Here is a 12,462-nt window from a genome sequence, read left to right as displayed (position 1 = left end):
CCCTTCGAGCCTGCCCCGCCATTCAATAAGATCATGGCTGATCTGTCGTGGCTCAGTTCCACATTCCCGCCCTCTCCCCATAACCCTTAATCCCCTCTCTTATCAAAAACCCATCAACCCGCATCTTAAAAATATTTAGCGAGGTAGCCTCCGCCACTTCAACGGGCAGACAATTCCAGAGATTCACCACCCTTTCCTCAACTCCATTCTAAACCGCTCCCCCTTTATCTTGAGGCTGTGCCCCCTAGTCCTACTGTCCTTTCTGAGCGGGAAGAGTCTCTCCACCTCTATCCTATCCATCCCATTCATCATCTTATATGTCTCAATGAGATCTCCCCTCATTCTCCTAAACTCTAACGAGTACAAGCCCAGTTTATTCAGCCTCTCCTCATAGCTCAACCCCTTCAACTCCAGCATCAGCCTAGTAAACCTCCTCTGCACTCCCCCCAAGGCCAAAATATCCTTGCGTAAGTACGGCGCCCAAAACTGCACACAGTACTCCAGCTGTGGCCTCACCAATGCCCTATACAGCCGCAGCAAGACCTCCCTACTTTTATATTCAATCCCCCTCGGAGAGTTCTGTGATGTGCGCACAATGGCACAGAGGTGAGCACTGCTGCCCCACAGTGTCATGGACCCGGGTTCAATTCCTGGCTTAGGTCACTGTCTGTGTGGAGTCTGCACTTTCTCCCCGTGTCAGTGTGGGTTTCCTCTGGGTGCTCCAGTTTCCTCCCACAGTCTGAATGATGTACTGGTTAGATAGATCAGCCATGCTAATTTCTCCCTCAGTGTATCCGAACAGGCGCCCGATTATGGCGACTAGGGGATTTTCACAGTAACTTCATTGCAGTGTTAATGTAAGCCTACTTGTGACATTAATAAATCAACTTGTATATCTATCAATGGATATCATTCTCATCTGTGACTCAAAAGTTTGTGGGTCATGTTGCACTCTGTGAGACTGGAGCTCGTAATCCCAGCCTGGTTCTCCAGTGTTGAGTTGAGAGTGTTCTACTATCAGCGGTGCTGCAGTTTGGGTGGGATGTTAGCCCAAGGCCTTACCTTCCTCTCCAGTTGAAGAAAAAGTTCTTTTGTCACTACTTTGAAAAAAGGGGGATTCCCTCAAATATCATGAACAAAGTTTATCTGGTGGCAGGGTGACACAGTGATAGCGCTGCTGCTTCACAGCGCCAGGGACCTGGGTTTGATTTCTGGCTTGGGTCACTGTCTGTGTGGGGTTTGCACGTACTTCCCGTGTCTGCGTGGGTTTCCTCTGGGTGCTCCAGTTTCATCCCACAGTCTGAAGATGTGCTGGTTAGGTGCATTGACCCGAACAGGCACCAGGCTGTTGCGACTAGGGGATTTTCACAGTAATTGCATTGCAGTGTTAATGTGAGCCTTACTTGTGATTAATAAATAAACATTTACTTTAACTTCTATCCCTCAACCAACATCAAGAGAAGAGAAACCGGGGCAGGATTATACAGCTGCGCTCATCCCGAAACTGGAAAATCCTGCCTGGGCTCAGTGGGTCTTTCCATGATCCGCCTCTCGGCCGCACCGATTCCGTTTCAGCGGGACGGTAAAAGCCACTCCATTATCTGGTTGTTATCTTGTTAGTGTTCACAAGAACCTGCTCCTCACAGAATTGGCATCCAGTTTCCTTCAATACTTTTTAAAAATATTTATTTATGGGATGTGGGTGTTGCTGGGTAGACCAGTATTTATACCCCCTCCCTAATTGCCCTTGAGAAGCTGGTGGTGAGATACCTGGAAATGCTGTAGTCCATGTGGTGCAGCTTGTGGGGGTGTTCCAGGATTTTGATCCAACAAAAGAGAAGAGATGCTGATGTATTTCCAAGTCAGGATGGTGAGCGACTTGGAGGAGAAATTCCAGATGAATTAATTTCCTTTGTCTGCTGCCCTTGTTTTTCTCGATAGTTGAAGACATGGGTTTGGAAGGTGCTATTTCAGAGCTTTAGTGAGTTTCTGCAGTGCATCTGTAGATGTACACAGGGCTGCCACTGTCATCGGTGGTGGAGGGAGTGATTGTGGTTGGGCTACCAATCAAGTGGGCCAATCAATTCCATCACACTCCTGATTTGTGCCTTGTAGATGGTGGATAGAGTCTTGTGGTGGGTGGGGGGGGGGGGGAGGGGTGGGTGGGTTTGGTGGCACAGGATTCTATGTCTCTGACTTGGCGTGGTAGCCACAGTATTTATATGGCTGTGTTCAGTTCAGATTCTGGTCAATGGTAACCTTCAGGATGTTCATAGTGGGGGACTCAGTGATGGTAAAGCCATGGAATATCAAGGGTGATGATTAGATTCTCTCTTATTGGAGATGGTCATTGCCTGGTACTAGTGTGATGCAAAGGTTACTTGCTATTTGTCAGTGCAGGCCTGGATATTGTCCAGGTCTTGTTGCATTTGGACAGGAATTCCTTCAGTATCTGAGGAGTCACGAATGGTGCTGAACATTGTGCAGGCATCAGCAAACATCCCTACCTCTAAGTTAAAAGTTTATTTATTAGTCACAAGTAAGCTTACATTCACACTGCAATGAAGTTACTGTGAAAATCCCCTAGTCGCCACACTCTGGCTGTTCGGGTACACTGGAGGAGAATTTAGCATGGCCAGTTCCCCTAACATGCCCATCTTTGGTCTGTGGGAGGAAACCAGAGCACCCAAAGGAAACCCACACAGACACAGGGAGAATGTGCAAACTCCGCACTGACAGTGACCCAAGCTGGGAATTGAACCTGTATCCCTGGTGCTGTGAGACAACGGTGCTAACCACCGTGCCATTTTGATGAAAGGAAGGTCATTGATGAAGCAGCTGAAAATTGTTGGGCTGGGACCCCACCCTGAGGAACTCCTGCAGAGATGTCCTGGAGTCAAGATGATTGACCACCAACCACCACAACCATCTTCCTCAATGCCAGGTATAACTCCAACCAGCAGAAAGCTTTCCCCCGATTCCCATTGAGTCCAGTTTTGCTCGGGCTCCTTGATGCCACACTCGGTCAAACGCTGCCTTGATATCAAGGGCAATCACTCCCAACTCACCTCTGGAATTCAGTTCTTTTTTAATTAATTCATGAGATGTGGGTGTCGCTGGCTGGGCCAGCATTTATTGTCCATCCTTAGTTGCCTGAAGGCAGTTGAGTGTCAACCACATTGCTGTGGTTCTGGAGTCACATGTAGGCCAGGCCAGGTAAGGATGGCAGATTTCCTTCCCTAAAGGACATTAGTGAACCAGATGGGCTTTTACAACAGATGGCAATGGTTTCATGGTCATCAATAGATTCTCAATTCCAGATATTTTTCATTGAATTCAAACTCCACCATTTGCCATGGTGGGATTCAAACCCAGGTCCCCAGAGCATTAGCTGAGTTTCTGGATTAACTAGCGATAATACCATTAGAGTATCATCTCCCTATATGTTTAAAGCAAGGCTGTAATGAGGTCAGGAGCTGAGTGACCCTGACAAAACCCAAACTGGGCGTCACTGAGCAGGTTATTGCTGAGCAGGTGCTGCTTGATAGCGCTGTCGATGACCCCTTCCATCACTTTACTGATGATCCAGTATCGACTGGGCAGGAATTGGCCGGATTGTGTTTCTCCTGCTTTTTGTGTACAGGACATAGCTGGGCAATTTTCCACATTGCTGTGTAGATGCCAGTATTGTGACTGTACCGGAAGAGCTTGGCTGTGTGGGGGCACAAGTTTCAACACAATTGCTGGAATGTTATAAGTGCTGACAGTCTTTACAGTATCCAGTGTCTTCAGCTATTTCTTGACATCATGTGATATGAATCAAATTGGCTGAAGATTGGCATCTGAGATGCTGGGGACCTCCAGAGGAGGTTGAGATGGATCATCTACTCGGTACTTCTGGCTGAAGATTGCTGTTCAACCTTATCTTTTGCACTGATTCAGAATCGGGATATTTGTGGAGTCTCCTTCTCCAGTGAGTTGTTTAATTGTTCACCACCATTCATGGCTGGGTGTGGCAGGACTGCAGGGCTTAGATCTGATCTGTTGGTTGTGGGATTGCTTACCTTTGTCTACTTGCTGTTTATGCTGTTTGGCACCAGTGAGTTCTGTGTTGTAGCTTCACCAGGTTAACACCTCATTTTTAGGTATGCCTGGTGCTGCTCCCAGCATGCCCTCCTGCACTCTCCATTGAACCAGGGTTGATGCCCTGGTTTGATGGTAATGGTTGAGTGGGGGATGTACCAGGCCGTGAGGTTACAGATTGTGCCGGAGTATAATTCTGCTGCTGTTGGTGGCCCACAGCACCTCCTAGATGCCCAAACTTGAGTTGTTTGATCTGTTTGAGGTCAATCCTATTTAGCACGGTGATAGTGCCACACAACCTCAAGGAAGTAACTAGACCATGGATAAAGGAGAACCTGTAGATGTGCGTACTTAGATTTGTAGAATGTATTTGACAAGATGCTATATCAAAGGCTACCACACAAAATCAGGGTTATTTTTAAAGGGTAACATATGAGTGTGGATAGAGGATTGGTTAGCCAACAGGAAACAGAGAGTGGACATGAATAGATCATTTTTGGGTTGCCATGACTTATGAGACAAGTGTCGCAGAGATCAATGTTGGGCCTCAATTATTTACAATTTATATCAATGATTTAGATGAAGGGATGGCTGCTAAATTTTCTACTGATACAAAGATAGGCAGGAAAATAAACTGCCAAGAGGACATAAGGAGGGTAATCTTACCAAAGAAATTCAAAGTCCAGGATAGGTTTGAAAATGGGAGAGTTCCAAATCCGTCTTTTTGGGTGAGTTCAAAGCTGCGATCTTAGGCACTGAGTGCATGATAAAAACAGCAGGAACGGGTTTCTAGCCTGTAGAGGATGAGGGTGGTGTTTAAGTTGCCTGAACTCTGGCTGTTAGTAACAGAGGGTGCCATTGCGCATGTACAGGTCGCTAGTGGCAGAGACCTGTCACCCAGCTTCACACACAGCATCCCCCCCAGATACCGCAGGGGTCTGCGGCCTATCATGACCCTCCACACCCACCTGAACTGATCCTCCCTCCCCTCACCAATCCCCGATGCAGCATGCACAGCGGGTCTCCCCCCTGCACTGAATAGCCGCCCCTAGTCTTGTCCTACCCCAGTAGGCCTTGCCCCCTCTGGCCCTGCCCCCTTGGCACTGCCTGCTCCCCAGTCTGTGGTGCCAAGTGGGCAGTGCCAGGATGCCAGGCTGGCTTTGTCCAAGGGGCACTCCCAATTGCTCCTGGCAGGTTTCAATGGCCTCCGATTCTACTGGTAAGGCCATTGTGACTGGTCCCTGTTGCTGGGGACCAGTTGTGATTCTCACCAGAGAGAACCTCTCCCAGTGAGGCTGTAAAGAGCTGGGTGAGCTGGGACGATTCCATCCCAGGCTCATTAACGCTATGTAAACGTCAGAAGTTGCAGCGGGACATAGATAGGATGCAAGACTGGGCGGAGAAGTGGCAGATGGACTTCAACGCAGATAAATGTGTAGTGGTCCATTTTGGCAGGACCAATGGGATGAAGGAATACAATATCAAGGGCAGGAGTCTTAGCTGTGTTGAAGAACAGAGGGATCTTGGGGTCCGGGTCCATAGGACTCTTAAATTGGCCTCGCAGGTGGAGGATGTGGTCAAGAAGGCGTATGGTGTACTGGCCTTCATTAATCGAGGGATTGAGTTTAGGAGTCTGGAGGTAATGCTGCAACTTTATAGGACCCTTGTCAGACCCCACTTGGAGTACTGTGCGCAGTTCTGGTCGCCTCACTATAGGAAGGACGTGGAAGCTATTGAAAGGGTGCAGAGGAGATTTACAAGGATGTTGCCTGGATTGGGAGGCATGCCTTATGAACATAGGTTGAGGGAGCTGGGACTCTCCTCCCTGGAGAGACGAAGGTTGAGAGGCGACCTGATAGAGGTTTATAAGACGTTGAGAGGAATAGATAGGGTGGATTCTCAGAGGCTATTTCCCAGGGCTGAAATGGTTGCTACGAGAGGACACAGATTTAAGGTGCAGGGAAACAAGCACAGAGGAGATGTTAGGGGTAAGTTTTTCACTCAGAGGGTGGTGAGTGAATGGAATCAGCTGCCATCGGTGGTGGTGGAGGCGAACTTGCTGGGGTCTTTTAAAAGACTTCTGGATGAGTATATGGGATCTAATGGGATTGGGGGTTATAGATAGGTCTATGGCTTAGTAGGTATAGAAGTGATCGGCGCAACTAGTGGGCCGAAGGGCCTGTTTGTGCTGTTATGTTTGTGCTGTTATGTTCTAAACAGGCTTTAAATATATTTAAATAAATTATTCAGTGTCATGGCGGAAATGGGTGCGAGGCTGATTATGTTGGATATCCAGTGCTGGTAAGGTTGTGAAAGGCGAGAAATCAGGTTGGTTTCTCGGCTCTCTTGCAATCTTACTGGATCACCCTACCCATTGGCCAGCAGGGCATGAGATCACCCACAATTAATCCGCAAAAGGGATTTAGGTAGGTTAAATGAGCAAGCAAAAATATGGCAGATGGAGTATAATGTGGCAAAATCTGAACATGTCCACTTTGCAGGAAGAATAGAATAGCAGTATATTATCTACATGGAGAGAGATTGCAGAACTCTGAGATGTAGAAGGATCTGGGTGTCCTGGTACATGAAGCAGGAAAAGTTAGAATGCAGGCACAGGAAGTGATTAGGATGGCAACTGGAATGTTGTCATTTATTGCAAGGGGGTGGATTGTAAAAGTAGGGATTTTTTTGCTATTTTTGTACAGGGCTTCAGTGAGACCATGCCTAGAATATTCTGTACAACTTTCGTTTCCTTATGTAAGAAAGGACATAAGTACCTTGGAAGCAATTCAGAGAATGTTCATGTGAACTGATTCCTGGAATGGGGGGATTATAATAAATAGTTGGTTAGGTTGGGCCTGTACCATTGGAGTTTCGAGGACTGAAAGATGATCTTATTGGAATATACAAGATCCTGAGAGGATTTGACAGGGTGGGTGCTAAAGGATGGTTCCCTTGAGGGAGAGACTGGAATTAGGGGACACAGTTTAAAACTATGGGGTCTCCCATTTTACAATGGAGGATAAGGTGGAGACTCCTGATAGGGACCATCCATCCTCTCTAAAGGCACTCCCAAAACCTCGGCAGTTCGGGAATTTGGTCAGGAATCCCAGAATCAGGAAATGCCCACTGTTCGGAAAAGGATCCAGAGTCAACACCGATTGGTGAAAGTCTCTATCCAAGTTTCCAGTTGCAGAGAGTATTTGGAGTGGGTTTGAACCCTTCACCCCCTGCCCCAGGAGAGGGAATACATTCCAAGCTAATGCCTCACTCCAGGCACTGACTTTCCTTTCTTCATTTCCACCCCACAAGGATAGGGATCAGAAAGAAAATGGAAGGAATTTTTCAAAGGCAATATTATCTAATTGTCACAAGAAACCATAGAAACAATAGAACTTTTATTTAGTAAGTCAATATGATATTAATAAATATAGTTTCCACATCTCATTTCCATTGCAACAATGATTCTAACTATACAATAAATTCAGGTTTACATACTGATACAAGCAGTTGTCTGAGAGAAAGCAAGGCAAGAGTGTGGATGTTTAGCCCAATCATTCAGCAAATACTGCCGTAAAGATCTTGCAACTGGAGAAAACCATTCAGGAAATGTTCACATCATCTGAAAACACTTGGCCTGAAGATTCTTTCTGTAGATATTGTCTGGAACCACAATCTGAAAGGGGCTCAGATACTATGAAAGATTTATTGAGCTTTTTCCTGACATGTCTCAGAGATGCACTTTTGCTGCGATGACCAAGGCTGAGGGGTCAGGGTTTGACAGCTTGAAATGGATTTTTTTTAAAGCTGATTCCGTCTGGTATTTGTTACAATAAAAATGGACCCAGTGACCACATTAAACACTCCCAGGACAGATACAGCATGGGGGTTAAATACAGGGTACAGCTCCCTCTACACTGTCCCCATCAAACACTCCCAGGACAGGTACAGCATGGGGGTTAGATACAAGGTACAGCTCCCTCTACACTGTCCCCATCAAACACTCCCAGGACAGGTACAGCACGGGGTTAGACAGAGTAAAGCTCCCTCTACACTGTCCCCATCAAACACTCCCAGGACAGGTACAGCATGGGAGATATAGAATAAAGCTCCCTCTACACTGTCCCCCATCAAACACTCCCAGGACAGGTACAGCATGGGAGACACAGAATAAAGCTCCCTCTACACTGTCCCCCATCAAACACTCCCAGGACAGGTACAGCATGGGAGATACAGAATAAAGCTCCCTTTATTATATCCTATTGATTGACTTCACTCTGTCTCAAACTGTATTCTAGCTGCAGTGTGACATTTTTATCTCTGGAAGCTGAGCCTGTGGTGTGTACCTGACAGTGATGGTCAGTGTCAACAACTTGCTTTTGTTTCCCTGGCCCTGCTAGAGTGAGAGTTAAAGCTGCAAAATGAAGGGAAAGAGCTGAATGTAATAAATCTGCTGAGGATGGACGTGTGCTGAAACCGGTGACCTGAAAATGATTCTCACAACGCATAACTCTTGTTGCATAATCAGTGAGATTGGAGCTAACAGCCTAACATGTCAGTCAACATGCAGTCCACACCTCAGACTTATATCAATGATCTCAAATCCCGAGGAATAGTATCTGGGCCCAGTGGGAATGTGATGAGTCTGTGCTGTCAGTGGAGACCTTACCCTCTGGCATCACATATCAGAAACTCACTCTTCCGGTGCTTTTGATTTTCCAGGTGCATTATTTTAATGGTCAGAAACTTAGTTAGACTTATGGCTGAATCAAGTTTCATCATTACTCCACTGCAGTCTGCATTTCATCATTGCCTGAACTGTAAAATGCATTGGTTCTGCAGTTGTGCTAATGTGTGCATGTGTTACTTTATTTGTGTGAACAGTCACTTAGAGTTAAAATCTGATCTTTCCTCTCTGCACAGAGCACATACATTGTCCCAGAGCCCATACATTGTCCCAAAGCACATACTCTCTCCCAAAGCACATACACTGTCCCAGAGCACATATTCTGTCCCAGAACACATATAATATCCCAGAGCACATACTCTGCCCCAGAGCATATACTTTGTCCCTGAGCAAAGATCTTTATTGTTTAAAAGCCATCCAGTCCCCTATAAAATTTGGGGGTGATTTAATTGACCTGTTTAAGGTGATGAAAGGAGTTGGAAGGGGAAGTATTTTCTCGGATGGGGGAGAGGAGTCCTGAACAAGGTGAGCACAACTTTTCAAATTCAGGCCAGGTCTTTCATGTGAGTTCAGGAAACATTTCAGACAAAGGGGAATGGGAATCTGGGAATCTCTCCCAGAAGGCCCCTGAGGCTGGGGGTCAGTTGAACATTTTGAAACTGAGATTGATTAGAGTTTTTAAGGGTGAGGATATGAAGGATCATGGAAGCAAGAGGGTGAATGAATTTAAGATACACACTAGCCATGATCTGACTGGATGATGAGGGGCTGAATGGCCTCCAATTCTTACTAGAAAAGCTCATGGGCTCACAGATTCTCAGTTCTGATTGGTGCTAAATTCACCTCTTTCTGCAGATTTGAATGACAGAGGTGCAGAACTGTGATGGCTCCCTTTGCCAAATAGCTGGTCATCACTCAGTGTCCTCACTCTGGCAGGAACTACTGCCCCTTGCTGTAAATGGCAGCAGCTGCCAGCTACCTTGGCAGCAACACCCCAGCAGAGAGGACACTGTCTGCCTGCAGAGAAATCAGCTTAGTCTGTTATAGAAAATAATTCATAATCTGCCATGTACCTGAAAAACAGAAACCTGCAGAATGCACTGACCCCTGAGTTTAATCACCTCATAGTTTGATTTTTTAGTATACTGCAGGGTGTGTACAATATAAATAAACATGTACTTGATGGAGAGGAGCTGGCGCAGGGCTTTAGATTTACAAATATCGTACAGTTCATGCTTATTCAAGCTGTTCTGATTTTGCTAATATTTGATTGGCTCGCATCGATTCATTTTTACCCAATATCATTTCTCAGGAAACTGGAAAACACTTCCAGTGCTGCGTTACTCTACACATGGCAGCTGCTTTGTACTGAGCAAGATCCCACATTCCAAATGAACGATAATCAGCCATCTGCTTTCGTTGGTGATGTTGACTGAGCCTTTGAGGTTAGGTGCTGGCTCCTAATAGCCTCCAGCTAGCAGCATAGGCAGCTCCAGCTTCAATTGCTACTACAAGCCCTCATTCACTTCACAACCTGACTGGTGTAAGAGGAGTAGCTGCACTCTCAATGCTGCTAAGTGGCAGCATGGTGGCACAGTGGTTAGCACTGCTGCCTCACAGCACCAGGGACACGGGTTCAATTCCCGGCTTGGATCACTGTCTGTGTGGAGTCTGCACATTTTCCCCATGTCTGCATGGGTTTCCTCCAGGGGCTCCTGTTTCCTCCCACAGTCTGAAAGACGTGCTGGTTAGGGTGCATTGGTGTGTTAAATTCTCCCCCAGTGTACCCGAACAGGCGCCAGAGTGTGGCGACTCAGGAAATTTCACAGTAACTTCATTGCAGTGTTAATGCAAGCCTACTTGTGACACTGATAAATAAACTTAATTCCAAATTGCCATTCTAGACACTGAACCAAGAAATGGACACATCCTGAATTAGAATGACTTTGACAGGCGCAAGATGCTGCTCTCAAATCAGTGAGACCTTGTTCCCATTTCAAAATGTCAGCTGGCAAGAGTGGATTGAGTTAGGCATTAAAAACTGCCTGATAGGGATCTATGATGCTGTGTGGACCTGTCTATTGTTTGATACTCTAGCCAGATTTTATCATCAGCTGTGGCTCGTTGGTTGGTACTCATGTTTCTGATTCAGTGGCTTGTGGGCTTGAGTTCCACAGGATCCTCCCAGTGCAGTACCGAGGGAGTGCTACATTTTAGGAGGTGCTGTGTTTTTTTTGGATGAGACATATCCAAGGCCCTGCAGGGTGGATTTAAAATACCCCATTGCCCCCTATTCCAAAAAGACCAGGAGAGTTTTTCCTTTTGTTCTGGGAAATACCTATCCCTCAGTCAATATCACTGAAAAGATTTTCCAGTCATCGCAACATTGCTTTGTGGGATCTTGCTGTATACAGTTTAGCTGCTGTGTTTCTTACTGTAACTGCATTTCAATTTTTCTCTTGACTGTAAAATGTTGAGCTATCCTGTGATTATGGATAGTTCTTGAGAAAAGTAATTCTTTCTTATATATTTATTGCAAACCAATCATCAATTGAACTGTTGATAAGTCATTTCCAAAACTAAAATAACGCTACTTCTCTTAATGGCATGTTTTCCAAATCTAAGTTGACGGATTTTATTGTAAAGCTTTAGAATGAATTGTCCCTTAGTATCCAGAGATGTGTCAGTTGGGTGGATTAGCTATGGTAAATGTGTGTGGGGTTACGATGGTAGAGTGGGGAAGAGAGCCTGGATAAGATACTCTGTCAGAGTTGGTGCAGACTTGATGGGCCGAATGGCCTGCTTCGGCACTGTAGGGATTCTAGGAATTCTGTGGATTCTATGAATGGCAGGAACTCAGAAACTGCCAGTATTAACGGTCCAATACTTTACTGGTTATATTGTTCTGTCTGCAGTTACAACAGAGACATTGCCCCGATGATTTTAAATTGGTTCTGCGTCCATTAAAACTGTACAGAGGAAAGTTACACAAATGGGAATTTGGTTCATTCATTCATCTCAGCAATGGAACCTCCAGGTAAACTTCACCTCTCATTATTCAATCCTGATCCCATCACATTGTTATAAATTGCTGGGAAGTAGAAAGTGTAAACCCTTTCTAATTTGGACTATGGATATTTCCCATTTACTGAAAGCAGACCAGAAAATGTAATGTTGAATTAATTAGCTGCCTGTTATATTAACCCTTTAAAAACTACAATGGTTCCGATCACCTTAAAAATATCTTAGAACATAGGCGTATTTGGATTTCTAATGCAGTTGTGAGGTGTTGTGGGTTGTGGTTATGGTGCTGGTTCACTAGCTGTGGGTGCAAACTCAATCCTGCAATTTGTGAAACTTAATCCAATACATCCAGTAATCAGAGGGCGGGAGCCACAACACACGACCATAAAAAAACTGTTGTAAAACTCCCACTCTCCACTAATGTCCTTCAGAGAACAAAGAACAAAGAAAATTACAGCACAGGAACTGGCCTTTCGGCCCTCCGAGCCTGCACCAACCATGCTGCCCGTCCGAACTAAAACCCCCTACCCTTCTGAGGACCATATCCCTCCACTCCCATCCTATTCATGCATCTGCTTCCACTACCTCCCCCAGCAACAAGTTCCAGGCACCCACCATCTTCTGTGTGAAAGATTTGCCTCGTACATCTCCTTTAAACCTTGCCCCTT

Source organism: Carcharhinus amblyrhynchos, chromosome 27 (assembly GCF_965287045.1).
Source record: "Carcharhinus amblyrhynchos chromosome 27, sCarAmb.v2.hapA, whole genome shotgun sequence".
Classification (NCBI taxonomy): domain Eukaryota; kingdom Metazoa; phylum Chordata; class Chondrichthyes; order Carcharhiniformes; family Carcharhinidae; genus Carcharhinus; species Carcharhinus amblyrhynchos.
This window is presented reverse-complemented; position numbering follows the sequence as displayed.